This window comes from Jaculus jaculus, chromosome 10, assembly GCF_020740685.1.
Source record: "Jaculus jaculus isolate mJacJac1 chromosome 10, mJacJac1.mat.Y.cur, whole genome shotgun sequence".
NCBI classification, from domain to species: domain Eukaryota; kingdom Metazoa; phylum Chordata; class Mammalia; order Rodentia; family Dipodidae; genus Jaculus; species Jaculus jaculus.
Genome location: NC_059111.1, coordinates 16367520 through 16393121, shown reverse-complemented (window position 1 = coordinate 16393121; position 25602 = coordinate 16367520). Strand labels below are relative to the sequence as shown.

The 25602-nt window shown below is 50.2% G+C and overlaps 1 protein-coding gene and 1 pseudogene across 1 annotated transcript in view; both read right to left on the bottom strand.

Moving 5' to 3' along the window:
- The window catches only part of Paqr5 (progestin and adipoQ receptor family member 5), a 98151-nt gene extending 72550 nt beyond the window's left edge, over positions 1-25601 (bottom strand). The window contains exon 1 of the mRNA XM_004666739.2: positions 25470-25601. The gene's annotated coding sequence lies outside the window, so the exon portion shown is untranslated. The remainder of the gene's footprint in view (positions 1-25469) is intronic.
- Positions 12850-20844, bottom strand: LOC101607759 (annotated as a pseudogene).
- Position 25602: the final 1 nt, after the last annotated feature.

Genomic DNA, 25602 nt, shown 5'->3' with positions numbered 1-25602 from the left:
CTGCGCACACAATGAAGTATTATTCAGCCGCAAAGAAGAAAGAGATCCTGTCAGCTGAACTAAACAGAGGTCACTGTGCTAAGAGAGACAGCAGACAGAAAGACAAACTCTGCACGCCCTCCCCAAAGCAAGCCAACCAGGATGCAGAATAGAATAGTGGGAAGATGGATGAGTAGATAAACAGAGGCTGGATTTGATCGGCACAATGTGATACGCATGTATCGAACTACTGGCCTGAACACCATGCAATGAATATATTGATCAAAAATAAACTAGGGGATGGGGAGATGGCTCAGTCAGTAAAGTGCTTGCACCCCAAGTATGAGGACCCCAGCACCCATGTTTTTTTTTTAAGCCAAGAATGGTGGCATAAGCCTATAACCCCAGCACTGGGGAGGTGGAGACAGGAGGATCCCGGGGGCTCCCTGGCCAGCCAGTCTAGCCTAACTAGGTGAATTTAAAGCCACTAAGGGGATGGGGAGATGGCTTAGTGGTTAAGCGCTTGCCTGTGAAGCCTAAGAACCCCGGTTCAAGGCTTGACTTCCCATGACCCATGTAAACCAGATGCACAAGGTGGCACATGCATCTGGAGTTCATTTGCAGTGGCTGGAGGCTCTGACATGCCCATTCTCTCTCTGTGTCTGTCTTTCTCTCTCTGCCACCATCAAATAAATAAAAATAAATAAAATTTAAAAAAATAAAAATGGGGAAAAAGAATCTTTAAAGCCACTAAGAAGAGATCTTGTCTCAAAAAAAAGGGGGGAGGACATGGTTGCCCACACCTTTAATCTGAGCATCCGGAAGGCAGAGGTAGGAGGATTGCCATGAGGTGGAAGTCACCCTGACACCACATAGTGAACTTCAGGTCAGCCTAGGCTAGAGTGAGACCCTACCTCAAAAAAAAAGGGGGGAGCTGGAAAGATGGCTTAGTGGTTGAGGCGCTTGCCTGTGAGGACCCAGGTTCAATTCTCCAGGTCCCACATAAGCCAGATGCATATGATGGTGCATGCATCTAGAGTTGAGTTGCAGTGGCTAGAAATCCTGGTATGCCCATTCTCTCTCTGTGTCTGTCTCTCTCTTTCTCTCCCTGTCTCTAATAAATGAATAAAAATAAACTTTACTAAATAAATAAAAAGACAGATGATTCCTGAGGAACCTCTGACCTCGATATACACGTATTTTTATGTTCACCTGCACACACTTGAACATGCTTACACACACAAAATGAAAAAATAATCATAAATTAATTGACTAATAAAATATTTAATAAAAATACAATGCCAAGCTCTGGCAAGCACTTGGTGAGTGATGGTGAAGTCTTGCTTGAACACAGACAGCCCAGGAACCTGCAGCCCTCCTGGTTTCCCAGGGTGGGAATTGTTTACCCCCCCCCCCACACACACACACACACTTAGCCAGTGAGCATGCCTCCTCACTCCATCAGAACTGGCAAACTCAGGCATCCCAAGACAAAGCTGTCTTTCTTGAGCCTGAGCCATCTTATCAGGAGCATGCCTCCCCTTTGAAAGTCAAATCGGAGGCTTAGTGTCAATGGAGGGTGTTTCCAGCACCTGTGGGCCTTCTGGGACCCAGCCAAGAGTTGATATCCCTCCCTGTACCACACAGAGCACCACCAGCCTGCAGGGGCCTGGCATGGGGTATTTGTGGCTGCAGAATTCATTCCTGGCGATGTGAGGTGGTTTGCCCATTGTCAGTCACACAGCCAGAGGCCAGACTGCAATTACAGAGAACCCAGTCTTGTGGAGTGACAATCTAGAAGCCGTGTCTCAGCGTCAGAGTTTCAGGGACTATCCTGGGACAAAGGTGAGGAGTAAAATGGGCCAGACTCAGGACAAAGGCTCAGCAGTTAAAGGCACTAGCTTGCAAAGCCTGACAGCCCCATGTAAAGCCAGATGGGCAAAGTGGTGCATGCATCTGGGGTTCAATTGCAGCGGCTAGATGCCCTGGCACTCCCATTCTCTCAGCCTGCCTCCTCCTCCTCTTCTCTCTTCTTGCAAATAAATAAATAAAAGTATTTTTTAAAATACTAATAAGCTCTGGTGAGATGGCTTAGCGGTTAAGGCGCTTGCCTCCGAAGCCCAGTGGCCCAGGTTTGATTCCCCAATACCTACGTAAGCCAGATGCACAAGGGGGCACATGCGTCTGGAATTTGTTTGCAGTGGCTGGAGGCCCTGGTGAGCCCTTTTTTTTTTTTTTTCCTCCCTTTCTCTTTTAATAGTAATAATAGTTAGGTTCTATGGAAGATGTATACCAAAAAACATCCAAGAAATGAACTCCTAAGGCCCATCCTCAGAACTAGAACTTCTTCCTTCCCAGTGTGCTTTTTTCTAAGCTGGCTGCCCGGCTGCCACACCTAGCCCCAAGCAAGGCCCCAGCCAGGAGTAACCACTTCTGAGCGGCAGGCAGTCCGTCCTACCTGGGACAGGTTCAGGGTAACTACGTACTCCATAGGAATGAATCTTGGGCTCGCGCAGAAACTCTAGACTTCCGAATCTACTCCAGATGGCCCCCAGTCCCTCCAGCTCAGGTCCCCCGTGGCTCCCCACAGGCAGAAACCACAGGGACTCCTCGGCACCTGCTCCTTCCTTTTTCTCGGCACCCACAGGGTGACTAGTCACCATGCTCTGGGGTTCGATGCTCCACCTCCAACACCCACACACCCAGGCCTTCTGTGGTCTCCCCGTCTCTTTGCATCCCTCTCCCCACCTCCATCTGCTCATTTCTTCCTCTTTCCTGAAGTCTTCTCTACCAACCACAGCCCATCTGGGCCCCTGCCAGTCTCTGCTTATATCCTACTTACCATCAGTGACCTTGTAGTGTCTTTCTTGGAGGAGGGAGGGGCTAACACATGCAACATACATGTTTAGGACAAGCGTGAAGTCTGCTGTCAGTTCTCACCGGAACCAGGCAAGGGCTTGCTGACAGCGAGGTTAACGAACCATCGCCCAGCAAGTCCCACCTTCCAGGAGGAACAGATGCTTTAGGCAGCAGTAGGGTAGATCACAGGGTCACACCGGCAATCGCTGCACGGGTGGCTGTGTGAACATCCAGCAGTTTAGGGACTTTTGACAGAGGACTGTGGTCTAGGCTGGCAACCCCCTCCCAAAGGAGACGTGTGACATGACCCCAGTCCCTCACAGCAACGCCTCCCCAATCACTGCCCTTAACAGTCAATTAAGTCTCCGGGGCTGGAGAGAAGGCTCAGCAGTTAAGGCACTTTGCCTGCAAAGACTAAGGCCTGGGGTTCGAGTCCCCAGTGCCCATGTAAAGCCAGGTGCACAAAGTGGCGCCTGGGTCTGCAGTTCATTTGCAGCGGTTGGGGGCCCTGGGGCGCCCATTCGGTTCTCTCTCTTCTGTTTCTCTCTGCTTGCAAATAAATAGTTAATTTTCTTCATTTTGGACATCTTTTCCTTGCTTCCTTTTCCTCTCTCCCTTTCTTGCGTGCGTGTAGAGTGTGGTGGAACATGCCAGGTGTGGCGTTGGCATGTGTGTGCGCAGACTGGTGAGGGGCACGCTGCCGGGCTTGAAGGCCAAACAGGAGCTTCCCGTGCCCCGTCACAACTGCTCCGGGTACTTCACTGAGACGGGAGATCTTCCTCGACCCAGGGCTGCCGTCTTCCAGTGAGTCCCACCGCTGCGCCAGTCTCTCCCCGTGCCACTGCAGACCAGGGTTACAGACGTGTCCTGCCACACCCAGCTGTTACATGGGCGCTGGGGAGTCAAACTCAGGTAGTCCGGGCCCTTTCCGGCCCTCATGCTTAAGTGGCAAACATTCTTAGCCACTGAGCCAACTCTTGAGCCCATCTTTCTTTCCTTTTTATTTTTCTTTGGGGGGGGCGTTTTTGAGGTAGGGTCTCACTCTAGCCCAGGCTGACCTGGAATTCACTCTGTAGTCTCAGGGTGGCCTCGAAGTCACGGCGATCCTCCTGCCTCTGCCTCCCGAGTGCTGGGATTAAAGGCGTGCGCCACCACGCCCAGCCCATCTTTCTTTCTTTCTTTCTTTTTTTAATTATGTATTTATTTGCAAGCAGAGAGAGACAGAGAGGAGAGAGGGAGAGAACGGGCATACCAGGGCCTCTTGCTACTGCAAACTCCAGATGCATGTGCCACTTCTGGGGAATCGTCAGACTTTGCAGGCAAATGCCCCAACCACTGAGCCATCTCTCCAGGCCCCATCTTCCTTTCTTTTCCTCTTTCCTTTCTTGTGTAACAAAGCAGGGTTTGGACCTTGCTCAGCAAGTGCTCTACTAGTGGCCCACACTTCTCGGACTCCGTCGCTAGTGTTTCGAGGGCTTTTTGGTCTTTGTTCTTTCCTCCAGTTGAACGAATATCCCTGGAAGTCAGAACCAGTGGACGCCCGAGTGTCCGCTCAAGACAGGCAGGAGGAAAGGGAGGGAGACCACTCGTGCCGTGGAACCTGGAAGAAGGTGGCAAGGAGGGCACCAAGGGCAGGGGTGAGGGAGTGAGGCGAGCAGTTGGGTTCGTCTGGGGCAGGGCTGTGCCAACGGGATGTCTGGATGGAGCCCGCGTCAGTGTGGGGGAGCTTCAGCATAAGCTGCCATCCAGTCCTGCCTGAGGCCCCAGTGGGGATCATTACAAAGTCAAGTTACACTGGGGAGATGAAACAGCTTTTCACCAAGTGTCCTCACCCACCCTTTGTCTTTGATCCTCTTACCCCGACTGCCCTGTACACAGTCAGATGAACTGACTTCTCTATCCTCCAATTCTTTTTTTAATTTTTTTTTTCCCCAAGGTAGAGTCTCACTCTCTAGTCCAGGCTGCCCTGGAATTCACTATGGTCTCCGGGTGGCCTTGAACTAAAAGCAATCTTCCTACCTCTGCCTCCCAAGTGCTGGGATTAAAGATGTGTATCACCATGCCTGGCTTAATTTATTTATTATTTTATTTATTCATTCACTTGAGAGACAGAGAGAGAGAGAAAGGATCAGTAGGGAGAGGTGGGGAGAAAGAAAAACTGGGCATTCCAGGGCCTCCAGCCACTGCAAACGAACTCCAGACACATGCCTTCCCTTGTGCATCTGGTTTATGTGGGTCCTGGGGAACAGAACCTGGGTCCTTAGGCTTTGCAAGCAAGAGCCTTAACTGCTAAACCATCTCTGAAGCCCTAACCTCCAGTTCTGATCAGTGTCCACACACATACACACACACACACACACACACACACACACACACACACACACACACTGTGCCTCCCAGCTGGCTCTGACCATTCCCACCCCAAGGCCTCCCCTCATCTCCATTCTTCAGAGGTGCTTCTAAAGCCACCTCCTCCAGAAGTCTTAAAAGACAGACTGCTGGGCTGAAGGGATGGCTTAGTGGTTAAGGCATTTGCCTGCAAAAGCCAAAGGACCGATGTTCGATTCCCCAGGACCCACATTAGTCAGAGGCACAAGAGGGCGCATGTGTCTGGAGTTCGTTTACAGTGGCTGGAGGCCCTGGTGTGCCCATTCTCTCTCTCTCTGTCTCTTTCTCTCTCTCCCTCTTTCTCTGTCAAATAAATAAATAAATAAAATATTTTTAAAAAATAAAAAGACAGACTGCCTCTTAAACCACCTGCAGTTTTTATTCTCATACTCTGTAAGGCCCTTGGTGGTCTCTCACAAACTCACAAGAGTTTATATATATATATATATTGCATGCTTATATGTGTGGTATTCCTGTGTGAATGTTGTTTATACATGTGTGGGCAGATACAAATGTGAACGTGTGTGTGCCCACACATGGGGGCCAGAGTATGACATCAGGAGTCTTCCTCAATTGCCCTCCTTTAATTTTTTTTTTTGTTTTGTTTTTGTTTTTTTTTCAAGGTACGGTCTCACTCTAGCCCAGGCTGACCTGGAATTCACTACGGAGTCTCAGGGCGGCCTTGAACTCACAGCGATCCTCCTACCTCTGCCTCTCAAGTGCTGGGATTAAAGGCGTGCGCCACCATGCCTGGCTTAAATCCACTTTAAGTTTTTGAGCCAGGGCTCTCACTGGACCTGGAACTCACAACAAGACAAGTAGCCCGTAAGCTCCAGGGATCCTCCTGTCTCCACCTCCCCAGAGCTGGGGTTACATGAGTGTGCCACCACACTTTTCACATGGGTCCTAGGGATTTGAACTCAGGTCCTCACAGCTGCATAGCAAGACCTTTACTAATTAAGCCACCTCCCCAGCCCTACAGGATTTGACATGTGGAATTAAAAGTGACAACAGGACTGGAGAGATGGCTTGGTGGTTAAGGCACTTGCCTGAGAAGCCCAAGGACCCATGTTTGACTCTCCAGATCCCACGTAAGCCAGACGCACAAAGGTGAGGCGAGTGTAAGGTCGCACATACCCACTAGGTGGCACAAGTGTCTGGAGTTCCATTGCAGTGGCTGAGGCCCTGGCCCGCCAATTCTCTCTCTGTCTCTCTCTCTTACACTCTTTCTAAAATTTTTTTTTTAATTAAAAAATAAAAAATTAGAGCTGGAGAGATGGCTTAGCGGTTAAGCGCTTGCCCGTGAAGCTTAAGGACCCCGGTTCAAGGCTCGGTTCCCCAGGACCCACATTAGCTAGATGCACAAGGGGACGCACACGTCTGGAGTTCGTTTGCAGTGGCTGGAGGCCCTGGCGCGCCCATTCTCTCTATATATTTGCCTCTTTCTCTGTCTGTTGCTCTCAAATAAATAAGTAAAAAAATATATTTTTTTAAAATAAATAAAAAATTAGACTGATTGGGGGGGGAGGGGATATGATGGAGAACGAAGTTTCAAAGGGGAAAGTGGGGGGAGGGAGGGCATTACCATGGGATATTTTTTATAATCATGGAAGTTGTTAATAAACAAAAATTGAAAAGAAAATAAATAAATAAAAAATTATAAAAAGTGACAACAGACAGGCAATCCCAGCAAAAGAAGGCCACTTGGCTTACTTGTCCACAGAGGAGAGGCACACTCTGTCACGCAGGGCCATAGGGGAGCAGCAGACCCAGGCAGGGGTAGGGGCAGGAGGTGGGGATGCCTGGGTCCCCGGGAAAGGGGAAGCACAGACAAGGACACGATGTGAGATGGCCTGGTGATTTAAGCTACTTCGCTGAAGCACGGCTTCAGGCCTGGAGGGCGATGCGGGCCTAGAAACAAGGCTGGCATGTGAAGGCAGGAAGGATGCGGCTCCTAGCCCAGGTTCTGGACGGCTGAGCCCTGGGGCTGACGGTTGCTAAGGTGACAGGCGGGACCTAAGAGGGCACAGCCAGGAGCGCCGTCCCCGCCCTTCCTTCATCTAGCTCCGACTCCAGGGTCCAGCCCAGCCACCCACCCCTGTCCACCTGGCACAGTAGACCTCTGGCCCTCGGCCCTGTCTCATGCCTCAAACACAACCCGTCCCCAGGGAAACTCAGTCACTTCCCCTTGCCCCATCAACTTGGTCCGTGCATCCTCTCTCCTCTCTTCAGCATGTTAGGAGGCCCAAGGGCTTCCCCTGCTGCCCAAAGACCACCCTTGGGCCCCTCCTGGGGCCCACCTATCTCGCTGCCTCTTCAGATATCCCCTATATAAAATATAGCAGAAACAGGAAAAAAAAAAAAAAAAAAAAAAACCACCCTGCTTGACCCAGTTGGGGGCGGGGGGAGGAGTGGTTGTAATTTATATTCCGGACAAAAGACAAGTTTCCTTGATATCTCAACATTTCCCCCAACTCAACACAAGAGCAAAACGTGAATAGACAGCTCACAAAGAAGGAAAAATGCAAACGTTTTCCCGGTCTATGACATGTATTCATGGTAAAGTCAGAGAAGCTTCTCTTTTCAGATGCCAGTGACCACTGGGGTGACTCAAGCCTCACCAAAGTGCTGAGAGGAAGAAAGAGTGAAGTGTTCAACACCATGTGAGGCATCTCTATCACCCCCCGCCCCCCAGGCTCATGGAAGAGGTGGCAGAAAGAATGTAAGACTCGGGCTGGAGAGATGGCTTAGCGGTTAAGCGCTTGCCTGTGAAGCCTAAGGACCCCGGTTCGAGGCTCGGTTCCCCAGGTCCCACGTTAGCCAGATGCACAAGGGGGCGCACGCGTCTGGAGTTCGTTTGCAGAGGCTGGAAGCCCTGGCGCGCCCATTCTCTCTCTCTCCCTCTACCTGTCTTTCTCTACCTGTCTCTCTCTCTGTGTCTGTCGCTCTCAAATAAATAAATAAATAAAAATTAAAAAAAAAAAAAAAGAATGTAAGAGTCGAAGGAAGGGGAAGAAAACTTAACAGTATTGTCTTCCAGACACAGAGTGGCTTTGGTACTCCTGACCGCACAGTGGCTGACACTGCCTACAGAAGACATGCATGACAGGAGGGGGAGAGAAGATGAAATTATTAAAACAGAAGGGGAAAAAGGCCAGGTGTGGTGGCGCACGCCGTTAATCCCAGCACTCTGGAGGCAGAGGTAGGAGGATCGCCGTGAGTTCGAGGCCACCCTGAGACTACATAGTGAATTCCAGGTCAGTCTGAGCTAGAGTGAGACCCTACCTCACAAAACAACAAACAAACAAACAAAAAGAGGGGGACTAGATAGAAATAGGGTTCAGTGGAGAACAGGTAGAGGAAGGGGGAAAAGGAGAGTGTTGGAAGAGGATTATGATCAGGATACATTGTGTATATGGAGGTTGTCAATAAAAAGCTTTTAAAAACAGCATGAGGGCTGGAGAGACGGCTCAAGTTAATGTGCTTGCTTGCAAAGCCTGTGGGCCTGGGTTTGATTCCCCAGTACCCATGTAAAGCTAGATGCACAAAGTGGCGCCTGTGTCTGGAGTTCATTTGCAGCAGCAAGAGGCCCTGGTGTGCCCATTCACATTCTCTCTCTCTTTCCTTACAAATAAATAAATAAAAATACACTTTTAAAAAACTACTTGAAACACCTGAGCAGAAGCTTCGCAGGTTCAAGGCCAGCCAGGGCTACATAGTAAGACCCTATCACAAACAAAACCAACAACCAAACAAAGCAACATCAAGGACATGTCTCTTTCTTTCTTTCTTTCTTTCTTTCTTTCTTTCTTTCTTTCTTTCTTTCTTTCTTCTTTCTTTCTTTCCTGAGGTGAGATCTCACCATGTAGACCAAGCAGGCCTCAAATCTGCGGCCATCCCCCTCCCTCTGCCTCTCAAGTGCTGGAATTACAGGCATGAGCCACTATGCCCAGCTTTGGCAAAACCACCTTTGGGCTCTAGATCAGCAAACATCAGTTTGATAACACTATCTGCCGGAGGTGTGTGCGTTCTCACAAACCCTTCTGGTGGCAAATTGCCAGTGCCTTTCAAAACCCAAATGCCCACACCGTCTGCCTCAGCCTATCCAAGTCTGTGACATTATCTCACACATACCTACTTGCATTTGCAAAATGACTCAGGTACGAGGTGATTCTGTGGGATATCCTGGGTGGAGGAAAATGTCTCAAGATAATGTGGTAACCAGTACTGGAGTATTATATAGTTAGAACCAGAAAGAGGAACTAAACTCCGCACATATATGGAAAAACCACAAGATAGACAAATAGAAAAAAAATTAAACCAACTGCCTTCCAATTGGACTGGAGGCCCACACCGTGGGAGGGAATACATCCCTGATACTGAAAACTTAAAACAGGGGTAGTCATGAGCCCTAGGGGTGTAACATCTGCTGATGTCTGGATAAATGTATATACTATGCTTATCAAACTGCCCAGTAAGCACTTCTCTTAATATTTATACCCTTATATTAACGCTGCTCTCACTTTGGGTAGAGAATCTTCTCTTTTCAGATGGCAGTGACCTTGGGACGACTCAGAAGGTATCACAGTGCTGGAAAGAAGTGACTGGAGTATTGAGTAACATCTCGATCACACCTTCCAAGGCTCAGGGTCTAATGTGGAAGAGGTGGTGGAAAGAATGTAAGAGCCAAAGGAAGGGTAGGACTCCTTACAACGTGCTCCCTCCAGACATAAAATGGCCTGGATATCCATGACCTCACAGTGCCTGACACTACCTACACAAGACCATCATAAGAGGAGGAAAAGATCATGACATCAAAATAAAAGAGAGAGTGATTGAGATGGGGAGGGGATAAGATGGAGAATGGAATTTCAAAGGGGAAAGTGGGGGTAGGGAGGGCATTACCATGGGCTATTTTTTATAATCATGGAAAATGTTAATAAAAATTGAGAAAAAATTAAAAAAAAGAATTGCAAAAAAATAAAATTAAGAAGCTGGGTGTGGTGGTGCATGTCTTTAATCCCAGTGCTCAGGAGGCTGAGGTAGGAGGAGCGCTGTGAGTTCGAGGCCAGCTTCCTTGCTGATCTCCCCTTCTGCCTCTTCCCACTTCAGGGCCTTTGCACATAGCTCTGTGTGGTGGTTTGAATCGGCTGTCCCCCATAAACTCATGCGCTTGATCCCAGCTGGCGGCAATGTGGGTGGTGGAGCGCCAGCTCCCCTTACCAGACTTCGGCTCACTCTCCTGCTGCTGTTTCCTACCTGCTGTGGGTGGCAGAGGTGACGTCCAGCCTCTGCTCATGCCATGCTGACCCCTGACACCACAAAGCTTTCTTCTTGCGACTGTAAAAACATAAACTCTTTCCTCTCATTAGCTACTTTTTGTTTACAAAGATAAATCTTTTTTTTAAAGTTTTATTTATTTATTTATTTGCAGGTAGAGAGAGATAGAAGACAGAGAGAGAAAGAGAGAGAGAGAATGGGCACATCAGGGCCTCCAGCCCTGCAAATGAACTTCAGATGCATGCACCACTGTGTATTTAGCTTTAGGTGGGTACTTGGGGAATCGAACCTAGGTGTTAAGCATTGCAGGCAACTGCCTTAACTGCTAAGCCATGTCTCTAACCAGGTAAATCTTTTTTTTTTTTTAATTTTTATTATTATTTATTTATTTGAGAGCGACAGAGACAGAGAGAAAGACAGATAGAGGGAGAGAGAGAGAATGGGCGCGCCAGGGCTTCCAGCCTCTGCAAACGAACTCCAGACGCGTGCGCCCCCTTGTGCATCTGGCTAACGTGGGACCTGGGGAACCGAGCCTCGAACCGGGGTCCTTAGGCTTGACAGGCAAGCGCTTAACCGCTAAGCCATCTCTCCAGCCCCCAGGTAAATCTTTTTTAAACAATATTTTTATTTATGTATTTGCGAGCAGAGATAACAAAAAGACACAGGGAGAATGGGTGCACCAGGGCCTCTAGCCACTACAAATGAACTCCAGATGCATGCACCACTTTGTGCTTATGTGGGTATTGAGGAACTGGACTCAAGTCTTGGGTTTTGCAGGCAAGTGCCTTAAACCACTGAGCAATCTCTCCAGCCCTCAAAGATAAATCTTACATATAATCAAAGTGAGAGGGCACCCCCAAAGCATGACACAGCCAAGTCAAGATAAGTATTCTCTTCTTCACAGCCAAGCTGGTCCTAGCCAGGAGGGACAGACTCTCACGGATGTTCAGGCCAGGTCAAGGGGCAAAAGGAAGAGGAGAGCGGGCAAGAGGGCACATGTCCAGGCAGAGATCACAGGGCAGAAGGAGCCAGGATGAAAGACCCCATCAGCTTGGGGCTGGGGAAATGGCTTAGCGGTTAAGGTGTTTGCCTGCAAAGCCTAATGACCAATTCCCCAGGATCCACATAAGCCAGATGCCCAAGGAGCACATACATCTGGAGTTCATTTGCAGTGGCTGGAGGCCCTGGTACACCCATTCTCTCTTTCTCTCTGCCTTTTCCTCTCTCTCTCTATCAAATAAATAAATAAATAAAATATATTAAAAAAAAGAGAGCCCATCAGCTGCTTTTAGGCAAGTATTTTGTCCCAGCAATAAGAAGGTAATGATAACACATTGAGTGCCCTCTTTAAAACCTTTTTTGTTGTTTATCTTGTATACATGCGTGTGTGTATGTGTGTGTGTGCACGTGGAGGCCAGAGGAATGCCATCCACCTCCTTTGAGACAAGCTCTACCACTGGTCTGGAGCCCGCTAAGTAAGCTATCCTGGCTGACCAGTGAGGCCCAGGTAGCTACCTGCCTCAGCCTGCCCAGCGCTGAGATTATGGGTGTGTGCCATGATGCCCAGCTTTTATATGGGTAGGTACTAGAGATCAAATTTAGGTCCTCAGCTGGGCGTGGTGGCGCACGCCTTTAATCCCAGCACCCGGGAGGCAGAGGTAGGAAGATCGCCGTGAGTTCAAGGCCTCCCTGAGATTCCATAGCGAATGCCAGGTCAGCCTGGGCGCGAGGAAAACCCTACCTCGTACAACCAAAACAAAACAAGTCAATTCAGATCCTCGCGTTTGCAAGATAAGCACTTTTTCCCACTGAGCCACCTCTTCAGCCCTTGGATACTTCTCTTGTGCTCCAGTTTGGCCAAGTGCCCTTCAAAAGCCCATGTATTGAGGGCATGGTCCCCAGAGTACTATACTATTGTAGTATTGAGGTGATGAGACCGTGAAGAGCTGGGGCTAATGGGAGGTGAGCTGAGGCCATGTGAGACATGGGGACTTCGGTTTTCTCTCTCTGCTCTCCAGCCACCATGAGGTGAGCAGCTCTACCACACACCAAAAGCAACAGGGCCAAGAGACATGACCTGGAACCTCCAAACCTATGAGCCAAAATAAACCTTCCCTCCTTATGCGGTGATTGTCTCAGATACGTTCTTAGCTCCATCACAGCGACAGAAAGCTGGCTCTCCTCCCCTGCTGCATCCTGGTTAATTCTTTTTTTTTTTTTTTTAAAGGGAAAACGTAAATCATGTTTCATTTAAAAATAACACTTTAAAATCCCACATATCAGAGGCAGAACAATGACCACAGTGAGAGGGGGAGGCTAACTGGCCCAGTCTGTCCCGTGGGTTTAGCAGCTGCCCTTTTGATCTGCTGCGGGCGAGCCTCGGCCACTGCGTTGTCCTCGACAGGAGCCAGGCTCTTCCACATGGCCCTCATCAAAGCCGTAGAAAGTTGAGGCGACACTTTCTGACGTGGAACAGGATAAGTCCCCTGTGCGCATGCTGTGGCCGCTGTCACCGTCCTGCTTTCTCCTCCCAAATGAGCTGAGTGACCAGTCTGCACATGACACCAGCTCCTCGGGCCTCCCACTTTGCTTGTTTATGTTAGATTCCCACCCACCCCCCTCCCAAGCAGAAGTCACAGTAGTTCTCAGGTATGACGGTCCCGTCTGGTCCTTCCTGGGGTCTGTGGTTCTCATTTCTGTGGTTTGGTGGGGATCGGGTCTCCTTGTCTTGGGCTTCGTCCCCCACCTCGCTGGCCAGGTGGGTGTGAGCATAATGGTAGCTGAGCCCCGGCTGGATCTTGCCGCAAATGTCGCAGACGTAGGGTTTGTCACCACCCTCCTGAGACTCAGCATCACGCCTCCTCCCGCCTGCAGAGCCGCAAGCCCGTCCTCGGGTCCTGTCCTTTCGTTTGGGAATATCCTCTTCTTTTGGGGGGTGGGCAGATTTTCAAGGTAGGATCTCACTCTGGCCCATAGTGAATTCCAGGTCAGCCTGAGCTAGAGTGAGACCCTACCTCAAATAAAATAAAATAAAAAACTGGAAACACTGCTTGGTAAATTCTTATCTACCTTTTAGAATTCAGACTAACATCAGCTCTTCAAGAAAACCTTTCTGCCTCCTAGTCCAGTGGTTCTCACGTGGGGGTGGTTAATTTTGGTCCCCCGCAGACCATGTTTGGAGATGATCATCACAGTGAGTCCACGAGTGAATGTGGCCACTGGCACCCAGCGAACGGAATCCAGGAGCACTGTGAAACATTTCCAGGGTGCAAACCTGTCCCCCACAACAAATAATTGTCTGGTCAAAAAAAAATGTCAAAACAAACAAAAAAAAAATGTCAGCAGTAGGGCTGGAGAGATGGCTTAGCAGTTAAGGAGCTTGCCTGTGAAACCTAAGGACCCAGGTTTGATTCTCCAGGTCCCACGTAAGCCAGATGCACATGGTGGCACATGCGTCTGGAGTTCAGTGTGCAGTGGCTGAAGGCCCTGGAGTGCCCATTCTCTCTTTCTTTCTCTTTTCCTCAAATAAATAAATAAAAATAAAACAGGGCTGGAGAGATGGCTTAGCAGTTAAGTGCTTACCTGTGAAGCCTAAGGACCCCAGCTCGAAGCTCAATTCCCCAGGGCCCACGTTAGCCAGAAGCACAAGGGGGCGCACGCGTCTGGACTTTGTTTGCAGTGGTTGGAGGCCCTGGCACACCCATTCTCTCTCTCTCTCTCTCTCTCTGTTACTCTCAAATAAATAAAAATAAACAAAATTTAAAAAAATAAATAAATAATAAGATATATTTTAAAAATGTCAGCAATAGAGCTGGATATATGGTGTCACATGCCTTTAATGCCAGCACTCTGGAGGCAGAGGTAGAAGGATCACTGTGAGTTTAAGGCCAACCTGGGACTACGGAGTGAATTCCAGGTCAAGCTGGCCTGCAGTGAGAACCTACCTCGAAAATAAAATAAAAAATAAATAAATAAAAAGTGTCAGCAGCGCTGAGACCGCAAAGTTCCCCACCCTTCGCTGCCATCCACGGCCCTTGACCCACTGCCACGGCACGCTCCATTGCTCCCGAGCACGCCTATCGCGATTCCATCTTTAACTGCGCCAAGGCACTGGCACAGGTCCACCCTGAGCAAACAAATTAGTCGCCGCCCATGCCCTGCTCTGCCCACCCCCACCCCAGGGCCTAAGCAGAGAGTCTCAAGCTTGGATTGATGAAGTGACGGGCACAGGGAGGGGGTCACACTGCACAGCGGCCACTGTGTGTCCCGGCTGCCGACCCCACCAGGCCCTCCCTGCCACCCAAGGGCAGTCCTTTCCCTGGTTTTTGACTGGTTGTCCGTCTTTGGCCTTTCATCTTTATTTTTTTTTAACCCTAACCCTGAGGGCTGGAGAGATGGCTTAGCAGTTAGGCATTTGCCTGTGAAGCCTAAGGACCCCGGTTCGAGGCTCGGTTCCCCAGGTCCCACGTTAGCCAGATGCACAAGGGGGCGCACGTGTCTGGAGTTCGTTTGCAGTGGCTGGAAGCCCTGGCGCATCCATTCTCTCTATATCTGCCTCTTTCTCTCTGTCGCTCTCAAATAAATAAATAAAAATTTAAAAATATTTTTAAGAAATTCTGTTTTTTATTTATTTATGAGCGAGCAAGCGAGCGAGCGAGAGATAGATTTATTCAGAGAAAGAGAGAGAATGGGCATACCAGGGCCTCTGGTCACTCCAAACAAACTCCAGACGCGTGTGCCACCTTGTATATCTGGCTTTACGTGGGTACTGGGGAATCAAACCTGGGTTATTGGGCTTTGCAGACTAGCACCTTAACCACTGAGCCATCTCTTCAGCCCACCCTTTCGTCATTTAGTTCATTCTACTCTTGTGGTTCCATGTGCTCCTTAACGCCATCTGACCCAAACTGATCCTTTCTCCACCTTCTCAAACCACTGTTCCTCCTACAAGCTTAGACAGAGGCACTCCGTCATCCACCAGGCCGCAAGCTAGAAACCTGGCCACCCCATGCAGCACGCCACCCTTTCAGAGCTGTCCCACCTACCCACGTGATGGCTTTTGGGGCCACTGACTTTTTTTTGTTTAATTAATTAATTAGCTTATTTTTTGTTTGTTTTGGTTTTTGAGGTAGGATCTCACTCTAGCTCAGGCTGACCTGGAATTCACTATGTAGTCTCATGGTGGCCTTGAACTCATGGCGATCCTCCTACCTCTGCCACCCGAGTGCTGGTATTAAAGGCATATGCCACCATGCCTGGCTAATTAACTTATTTATTTATTGAAGAGAGAGAGAGAGAGAGAGAGAGAGTATGGGTGTGCCAGAGCCTCTAGCCACTGCAAACAAACTCCAGATGCATGAGCCACCTTGTGCATCTGGGTTTCCATGGGTACTGGAGAATTGAACCAGGGTCATTTGGCTTTGCTGGCAAATGTCTTAACTGCTAAACCATCTCTCCGGCCCTGCTGTTTTTTTTTTTTAAGGCATGACTCAGTCTAGCCCAGGCTGACCTGAAACTCACTCTTGTAGTCCAAACTTGTAGGCCTTGAACTCGCAGTGATTCTCACTACCTCATCTTCTTCAGAACTGGGATTGATGGCATGTGCTACCATGCCATATTTGATTTGTCGAGGTAGGGTTTCCCTCTAGTCCAGGCTGACCTGGAATTCAAGGTGGCCTTGAACTCATGGTGATCCTCCTACCTCTGCCTCCCAAGTACTGGGATTAAAGGCATGTACCACTATGCCTGGCTCATGCCTAGCATCTGATTTTCCTTTTTCTTCTTTGTGTGTGTGTGTGTGTGTGTGTGTGGTACGCACTTGCATGTGGAAGGTAGAGGTTGACACTGGCATCTTCATCCACTGCTTCCGGCCTTACTTGCTGAGACAGGGCCACTCACTTGAACCTAGGGCTAGCCAGTTCAGCTAAGTTAGCTAGTTGGCTTGCCCTGGACATACTCTGTCTCCACTTCCTGAGTGCTGGGACTACAGGTGGGCCACCTTGCCCACCTGGCCTTTATGTGGGTTCTGGGGGTTTGAACCTGGGTCGTCACACTTGTGAAGCAAGTGTTTGATCCACTGAGTCATTTCCCCAACCCTGACACCCAACTTTCTGTCCTTTGCTTTTCTTACCTGGAGGCTGTTTTACTCTCAGTCCCCCTGGGACATCACTCCCAGCTACATCCTTCCAAGATGGGTGAGCCGGGCGTCGTGGCGCATACCTTTAATCTCAGTACTTGTGAGGCAGAGGTAGGAGGATCACCATGAGTTCAAGGCCACCCTGAGACTACATAGTGAATTCCAGGTCAGCCTGGGCTAGAGCAAGACCCTACCTCAGAAAACCAAAAAAGAGAGAAAGAGAGAAGAAAAAGAAAAAGAAAGAAAGGAAGGAAGCAAGAAAGAAAAAAATAGAATGTGGTGGTTTGATTCAGGTGTCCCCCATACACTTAGGTGTTCTGAATGCTAGCTCCCCAGCTGATGGAGATTTGGGAATTAATGCCTCCTGGAGGGAGTATATTGTTGGGGGCGGGCTTATGGGCTTTATAGCCAGTTTCCCCATGCCAGTGTTTGGCACACCCTCCTGTTGCTGTAGTCCACCTTATGTTGGCCAGGGAGTGATGTCCACCCTCTGCTCTTGCCATCGTTTTTCCCTGCCATCATGGAGCTTCCCCTCGAGCCTGTAAGCCAAAATAAATCTCTTTTTCCCAGAAGCTGCTCTTGGTTGGGTGATTTCTACCAGCAATGCGAACCGCACTGCAACATAGAATTTAGCCAGGCGTGGTGGAACGGCACTCGGGAGGCAGAGGTAGGAGGATCGCCATGAGTTTGAGGCCACCCTGAGACTGCACAGTGAATTCCAGGTCAGCCTGGGCTAGAGCGAAACCAAAAAAAAAAAGGCTAGGGTCACTCCAACTGAAATCTATCAACAACAAACAACACAAGGTTAGGTGACTCCTTGGCAGAAGAAATGCCTCTCACAGCAGCCAGGGCCCAGGTGGAACCACAGAGGAGCTGGCGAGATGAGCAAGATGCTGCCTCCATGGCGAGCCTGATCACCTGGGCCAGGGTGACGGAGACAGACATCGAGGCCACTCAAAACCCACCAAAGCAGAAATCCAGAAGCTTCTGGGAGCCCAACGCTCAAGTAGACTTAAAACACACCCACCACAGGGAAGTTGGCAGAAGAGGGCCGGGAAGACTGTTAAGACCACAGGATGGTAAAGCATATCCAGAGACAGTGCCCCCCGCCGCACACAGTGGCTAAGTGTTCTCTCTCAACTCATAACCCACAACACCATCGTGAATACCAGCAATCCCATTAAGGAGGGCACTCAATAAGGGGGGACAGGGAGGAGGAAACTGATGGTGCCAACATATGATGTATTATGTAGCATATAGCATATGCTTCCTATCTCCCATCATGTGATTTTCTGCCCTGCCTTGGATTGGCAGCAAAAAGGCTAGGACCAGACGCATCCCCTTGACCTTGGATGAGAAATGTGAGCCAAGTAAACCTCTTTTCATTCAAACCCCCAATTGTAGTATTATGTTATGAACCACCGAAAAGACTCACAGAGACTTGGACGAGGTGCGGCAAGTTGTCAATGTCATAGCGTCAGAAAGCAGAGTGGTCACCGGGCCTGGAGCTGAGCCGATGTGGGGAGTCAGAGTTTATTTGTTTGTTTGGTTGGCTTGGGTTTTGTTTTTTCCTTTTTTTTTTTTCCCTAAATGTTTTCAATTCATTTTTATTTATTTATTTGAGAGTGACAGACAGAGAGAGAGAGAGAGAATGGGTGCGCCAGGGCCTCCAGCTACTGCAAACAAACTCCAGACGTGTGCGCCCCCTTGTGTATCTGGCTTACGTGGGTCCTGGGGAACCGAGCCTCGAACCGGGGTCCTTAGGCTTCACAGGCAAGTGCTTAACTGCTAAGCCATCTCTCCAGCCCGGTTTTGTTTTTTTCAAGGTAGGGTCTCTCTCCTGCCAAGGCTGACCTGGAACTCACTCTGTATTCCCAGGCTGGCCACAGCCATTCTTCTACCTCTTTTTCCCAAGTGCTGGGATTAAAGGCATGGGCTACCATGCCCCACAAGTCAGTGTTTATTGGGCACAAAATTGCAGCTACCAGATGATGAAAAAAAAAAAAAAAAGATGTTTTCCACGGATATTTGCAACATGTGAATTTGCTCAGTGACAATGAACTATACATTTAAAATTTGTCCAAATGGTAAACTGTTCTCTGTGTTTTACCACAAGAACAGAAATGAATGGAACAACCCCCTACCTCTCTGGAGCTCTTGTGACATGCAGACACGTCTCCCTCCAAGGCCCTTCCAGCATAATCAGACCCTCCTCCCTGCCCTTACACAGGACAATGCCAGTTACCTTGGACTGGGAGTTCTTGCAGTCGGGAACTGAGTCTAGTTCATTTTCCTTCCCCAGCATGTAGCCGACCCCACAGCCCAGCAAAAAGTTTCTTTCATGGGGACTGTAAGAATGAATACTTCCAAGGGATGGCTTAGCAGTTAAGGCATTTGCCTGCAAAGCCAAAGGACCCAGGTTCGATTCTCTAGGACCCATGTTAGCCAGATGCACAGGGGGCACAAGCGGCTGGAGTTTGTTTGCAGTGGCTGGAGGCCCTGGCGCATCCATTCTCTCTGTCTCTTTCTGTCTCTCTCTCTCAATTCCCCCCTTCTCTGACAAATAAATAAATAAAAATAAAATATTTTAAAAAGAAAATGGTTTTATTCTGTTTTAAATGAATACTTCCAACCAATTGTGATTTACTTCTCATATTCACCAATAACCCCAACAACACGGCATCCCAATTCGGTCAAAACAAATCCTCTGACCTTCCATTAAGCAACAAGGTCAGAAGGGGATTCAGTGGATGAAGTTAATAAACAGCTAACATGGAAGAAATAAACAAAACACAGGCAGGGTAGGTTGGGCCGGGCGCGTGTGTGCATCTACCAGGGCATTCCTCTGTTTGCTGTCACGCGGGTGGGCTGATTCACTTCCTGTGTCCCCTCCCAGGGCAAGGAGAGAGGGGAATGTGGGACAGGGACACAGGATTCGTCACCATGCTGTCCTGCGCTGGAAGGCTGGTGACCTCATTGGGGGGGGCATCTACCCCATGGGCTTACTTCCCACCCCCACCTTCTTATGTAACCCAAGGTCTGGAAGGCAAAGAGAACTTGGCCTTGGCTCTCAGCAAGAGGTCCAGGCAGGCTTGGGTCCATCCCCAAGTCTTCTCACATCATCCTACTCGCTACTTGTTCACACACAGCCCATATTAGCAGAATGGTCTGTAAGGGGGAGCGGGGAGAAAAGTGTCCGCCTGTTACAAGGGGAACCCTGGGTCTCCAGAGATCATCAAACGTAAGCCATCTCAACCAGAGGTGACGGTGCCCCCAGAGGACACATGATCATGTCCAGAGATCTTCCTAGATGTGAAGGACACAGAGGTAATGCGACATCTGGGCAGAGGTCAAGGACATGACCCAACATCCACCCAGGCTCCTGCTCCTTTGTCCCAAAGGGCAACTGTGACTAGGGTGAGGCACCTCAATGTGGCTTCCAGTTGAGGAAACTGAGGCTCAAGAAGGGACAAGGCCAAAGTCACACAGCCAGCTGGACAGCATAGAATGTGGTCCTGCCAAGATCACCCCACACACCTTGAAGTGTTCCTGATTAACTAAAAGGAAGGTCTTCAGGGACAAAACACCCAGCCTGAGTTGCTGGGCGTGGTGGCAACACCTTTAATCTCAGCACTCGAGAGGCAGAGGTTAGGAGGATTGTCATGAGTTCGAGGCCAGCCTGAGACTACATAGTGAATTCCACGTCAGCCTGAGCTAGAATGAGACTCTACCTCAGGGGGCTGGGAGGAAGCCCTGCCTGAGACTTAGGCAAAGTTTCTCAGGACCCCACAGTACACAAGCCTTCTGGGTGGTCTTGACCTGATGCCAATGTCAAAAAGCCAAGGCAACAGTACAAAATTAAAACATGGCGTAAAGGGCCGGAGAGATGGCTCAGTGGTTTAAGGCACTTGCTTGCAAAGCCTGCTGGTCCAGGTTCGATTTCCCAGAACCCATATAAAGCCAGATACACAAAGTGGTGCATGTGTCTGGAGGTTGTTTGCAGGGGCAAGAGGTCCCGGCATGCCCATTCTCTCTCTCTCTCTCTCTCATTTTTCTCTCTCATAAATAAATAAAACATTAAAATCTTTAAAAATCATGGGTTAGAGAACAAAGTATGAGTGGGAATTAAAATTTGGCCCACTGACTGGGGGAGCACTATCTCTTTCCCCAGATGCCAAAAATGAATGTTTCTCACCGGGCATGGTGGCGCATGCCTTTAATCCCAGCACTCAGGAAGCAGAGGTAGGAGGATCGCTGTGAGTTCAAAACCACTTTGAGACTACATAGTGAATTCCAGGTCAGCCTGGGCTAGACAGGCAGACCCTACCTCAAAAAAGAAAGAAAGAAAGAAAGAAGTAAAAAGAGTGTTTCTGCCATCCCTCCCTCACAATTTCATAACAGTTTCCAGCGTCACCCTTGCCTTTTCCCCCAAAGGGCCAAACACCGTGTCTCCAAGTAAGAGCCAAACAGCAGACATCGAGGCTGATGGTTACAGCCCCATTATTTATGAATAGCTGACTCACACCATGTCGTAACAGGCGTGTTTTTCCATCCACGGTGGTTGAAAACCATGAAACTTGTAGTGATGGAGGTGATAGAAAGATGGCCAAGTTACAGGAATGCACGAAGTCACATCTTGAGGCACAGCCTCCCTCTCTCTAGAAGGGAGCCCACAGAGGGCGGCTGGGCGGGGTGCTTGAGGACCTAGGATGGCCTCAGACAGAACTCCCATCCCTGAGTCACTTCTTCAGGTAAAAGCTTATCATTTCTCCCTCACCTGCCCCAACCCATCCTCCTCAATTATCCCAACAAGCTGGGGGTGCGGCGGGGGGGGGGGACGACAAAAAAACAAGACACATCATTCAAGGTCTGCCTTCTGAGTCCCTCCTCCAACTCCAAGGTTCAGCGGGTGCATTCCAGCTCTTATTCCGGCAAACTGTGACAGTGGCCAAAGATGTTTGAGGTCACAGGCAGGACCGAGGCAAAGTTTCCCATGGGTCTGTTACAGGGCACACTCGAGAGCCGCTTCCCCAGTGAAGGTGGGTAGTCACCCTGCCTCCAGGCTATCTTCCTGTGTTCCCAGGGGACACCTTGGAGCCCTCCTCGGCCAACTTCTCAGACTGGCTGGTTATCCCCTGCCTGGGCCATCTTAGAAGCTGGCATTGGGTGTGCAGGTCTTTGGAAGAACTTGAACGGGCTGCCCGAAGAGGGTGTTCTTTTTGCTAAGTGAGGAGGGGCTCCCCTGGAAGAAAAGGGTCCCCGGTGCTGGCTGCAGTCCTCACTGGGACTCTCTCATTGCCCTTAGTGGTGGCCATCAGCTCACAGAACTGCCTCTCTAGGAGATTCTGGGAGGCTACAGGCCTGAAGGCTCTTCTTACACAGCCCTAGCCACCTGGAGCAGAGGACAGGGACCCAGCTCGAGTGACCTACAGTCTGATCGATCGGGACCAGCTCCTGCCCTGCCTCCACCACTGTCGCCCAACTCCTGGGCCTCAGTCTTCCCATCTGAACACGGAACAAGGGTGGGGCAGACGGATCCTCTTGCTCAGCTCTTATGAGGGGCCCATGCACCTGCCCCGCAGCACACACCACCCTGATCCCACAGCCAGAGCCCTGAGACAGACAGAGGTCTCTGCTTACAGGAGCCGTATCCTATCGGAGGACCGACGACAAGCAAGATGAAAAGGTGAGCTACACAGGCTTTGAGGAGGCAGAGAAGGCATGGACGGGCGTGACCTCTACCACCTATTCCACTGCTCTGGATCTAACAGTCTGCGGGTTCCGCGTTGAAGGCCCAGAGCTGGTACAGGAAGATGGCAGGGTCATGCCCCTGTAGGGATGTTCTCAGGGTGGTGGGTGGAAGGTCCACACGTGCCTCAGACACTCCACGGGCAGAGCCGACCAGGGCTACATGTCCTGTCCTGTCCTCTGGACAAAAGCACTTGTCCAGGTGTGCTGAGGGGTCCAGAGGAGTTTTGAGTAGGGCCCCCAAAGTCCTCACTAAGTGGAGGATTTCCTCTAGAGCAGGTTGTGGGGGGGGGTCACCTCAGGGCACTGCCATGGAAGGTCGCTCATTCCTCTGTCTCGCCCACTCTGTCTGAGCCTTAGATATACAAGGAATTGGCTACCTCTGCCCTCCTGGGCACGGGAGCCCTCCTGCCCTTGTCCTCCCAGGACCTCTCCTGTGTGGTGGGCTGATCCTCACGCTTACATAGGGAAGGAGGGAGGGGAAGGGCATTCAAGGAACCCATGAATTTTGGCAAATTTTCCTCTTGTAGAGGTTATTATTTTAAAAAATATTTTAGTTTAGTTTATTTATGACAGAGAGAGAGAGAGAGAGAATGGACACACCAGGGCCCCCAGCCACTGCAAACGAACCCCATATGCATGCACTACCTTGTGCATCTGGCTTTCTTGGGAACTGGGGAATGGAACCTGGGTCCTTAGGCTTTGCAAGCAAGCGCCTTAACTGCTAAGCCATCCCTCCAGTACAGAGATTATTTATTTACTTGTTTATCTGACAGGGAAAGACGGAGAGTGCGCCCCCTTGTGCATCTGGCTAATGTGGGTCCTGGGGAATCAAACCTGGGTTCTTTGGCTTTGCAGGCAAATGCCTTAGCCATTAAGCCATCCCTCCAGCCCCCAGAGATTATTTTTGATAAAGAAATACTTCTTGCAAACCTATGTGTGCTCAGGATGAGGGCAGCTCGCCAGTGGATACAAAAAGGCAGGGCCACTACTCAGAGGGAAACATATGGCCAGGGCAACACACACGTGCATGTGCGCATGGACACACACACACACACACACACACACACACACACGCTTCCAGGTACAAGAGAAAATAAGTTATCACTTAGATTTGCTCTGCAGCACACAGAGGCCTTCAGAGCACTCACCCGCGCATAAAACCAGATTCTATGGGCCTCATTTCTCACTAGAGGAAACTGAGGCAAGAGAAGCAAACTCCTCCCCTAATCCTTGGCAACACTATGGGACAGCAAGGAGAGAGAGGCGCCAAGGAAGAGCGTTTCCTAGTAAGATCTCTACTAGATGGGACAAAGTTCCTCTGCCTCCAGCCCAGGAGAGGGACAGGCTGGCCATTTCACCCGGCACCCCTGCCTCCCTGATCAGACAAGAAGTTGAGTGAGGATTATGGACGCTCTCTGGTTTAAGAGAGAAGTTGCAGACGGGTGTGGTGGCACACGCTTTTAACACCAGCACTGGGGAGGCAGAGGTAGGAGGATCGCTACGAGTTCGAGACCATCCTGAGACTACATAGTGAATTTCAGGTCAGCCTGGGCTACAGTGAGACCCTACCTCAAAAAACCAAAAAAAGAAAGAAAGAAAGAAAGAAAGAAAGAAAGAAAGAAAGAAAGAAAGAAAGAAAGAAAATGAAGGAAGTTAACCTAAGTGGAGGAATGGGGCATCTTAGGAATGTGCCCTACTTTTCAATGTCCTTTCTCTCTCCAAGGTCAATGACATGGGGGGGGCGGGGTCTCTCCTGTTTCCTGTTAACTCACACCACTCTGGTCAAGCACCCTGCTCTCCCTCCCCCCCACCCCGGGGGTACTGCCAGGGAAAAAAGCAGGTCCTGCCTCCTGTGGTTCGGGGAGCTTGGCAAGGGGCTGGTTGGCTCTTGGCAGAGTTTCCCAATGGAATATGACTTCTGCTGCCTGCAAGTGTCCTTGCCTTGTGTGCCCCTGTCCCAGGAAGAACTTGAGGAGGGCGGAGGAGAATCAGGCCCCTGTTGTTGAAGGGCACAGCAAGAAATAAATAAAAGTATATTTAATCTCCTGACTATTAGGGTGATAGATGTGTGTCACCACACCTAGCTCTGTTCTCCCTGGGGGGGAGGGGAGGCAGGGGTAACAAATAAGGGGCGGCTGGAGAGGTGGCTTAGTGGTTAGGGCACTTGCCTGTGAAGCCTAAGGACCCAGGTTTGATTCCCCAGTATCCATGTAAGCCAGATGCAGAAGGTGGCGCAGGAGTCTGGAGTTGGATTGCAGTGGCCGGAGGCCCTGGTGCGCCCATTCTACCAGTCTCTTCCTCTCTCTCTCTTCTCCCTCTCTTAAATCAACATATAAATTGTTTGAAAAAGGAGGAGGAGAAGAAGAAAAGGAAGGGCACAACAAGATGTAGAAACAGTCTCTTGGTCTAGGAGATCTGGTCCCCACCCCTTCCCAGGTGGAGGAGTCCACCACTGTCCTCCAGTAAATTGCTTAACTCCTTTGAGTCTGCTTTAAGTCCACTCTGCGCACGTCCACGCGGGTTAGTGGGAACTTCTGTCTGCCCCTCTCTGTCCACTTCATCTCCTGGGCAGGGAGACAGGGGACATCAGCGAGGCCCTACCTTAACCAGTCCGAGGGAGGCGGAGGGGTAAGGCAGAGAGCTCCCGGTGGCCACGGCCACAGCCCTGGAAGCCGCCTGCACAGGGACCAGATCGTCCCTTCCTCACTCCCATCCTGTCCGGTCGGGTCTCCTAGCGTGTGTGGCCGGGAGGAGGCGGGACACGCACGTAAAAACATCCCTAAGGAAAGATCGCCAACTGTCAGCTCCGGTGCCAGGGTTTGTCCTGAGGGGGGATGGCGAGGTCAGGGGCAGGGAGGGAAGGAGGAGGTCAGCAGGACCTCCTCCTAGAACAGGGAGAGGAAAAGTGAAAAGGCCAAAGACTGATGTTGACAGACGCGGGTCCCGAGTGGAAGTGGCTGTTGTGCACCGTCGCGGTCCAGACGCGAACTTGTCCAGACCCACGCCGGGCTCCGGGGTGCGCGCGGGGGAGAGTCGGGGGGGGGGAGCGCACGGCGGGGGACCCACCCTCGGTTACCTGGCTTCCGAGGGTCACCGGCGTCCAGTAGTGGCTAGGGCGCAGGGACACAGGGCACGGCCAGATCGGAGAAGGCCACTCGTCCCGGGTCTTCTGGAGTTGGGGGGGAACGACCCCCCACCCCCAGACTCGT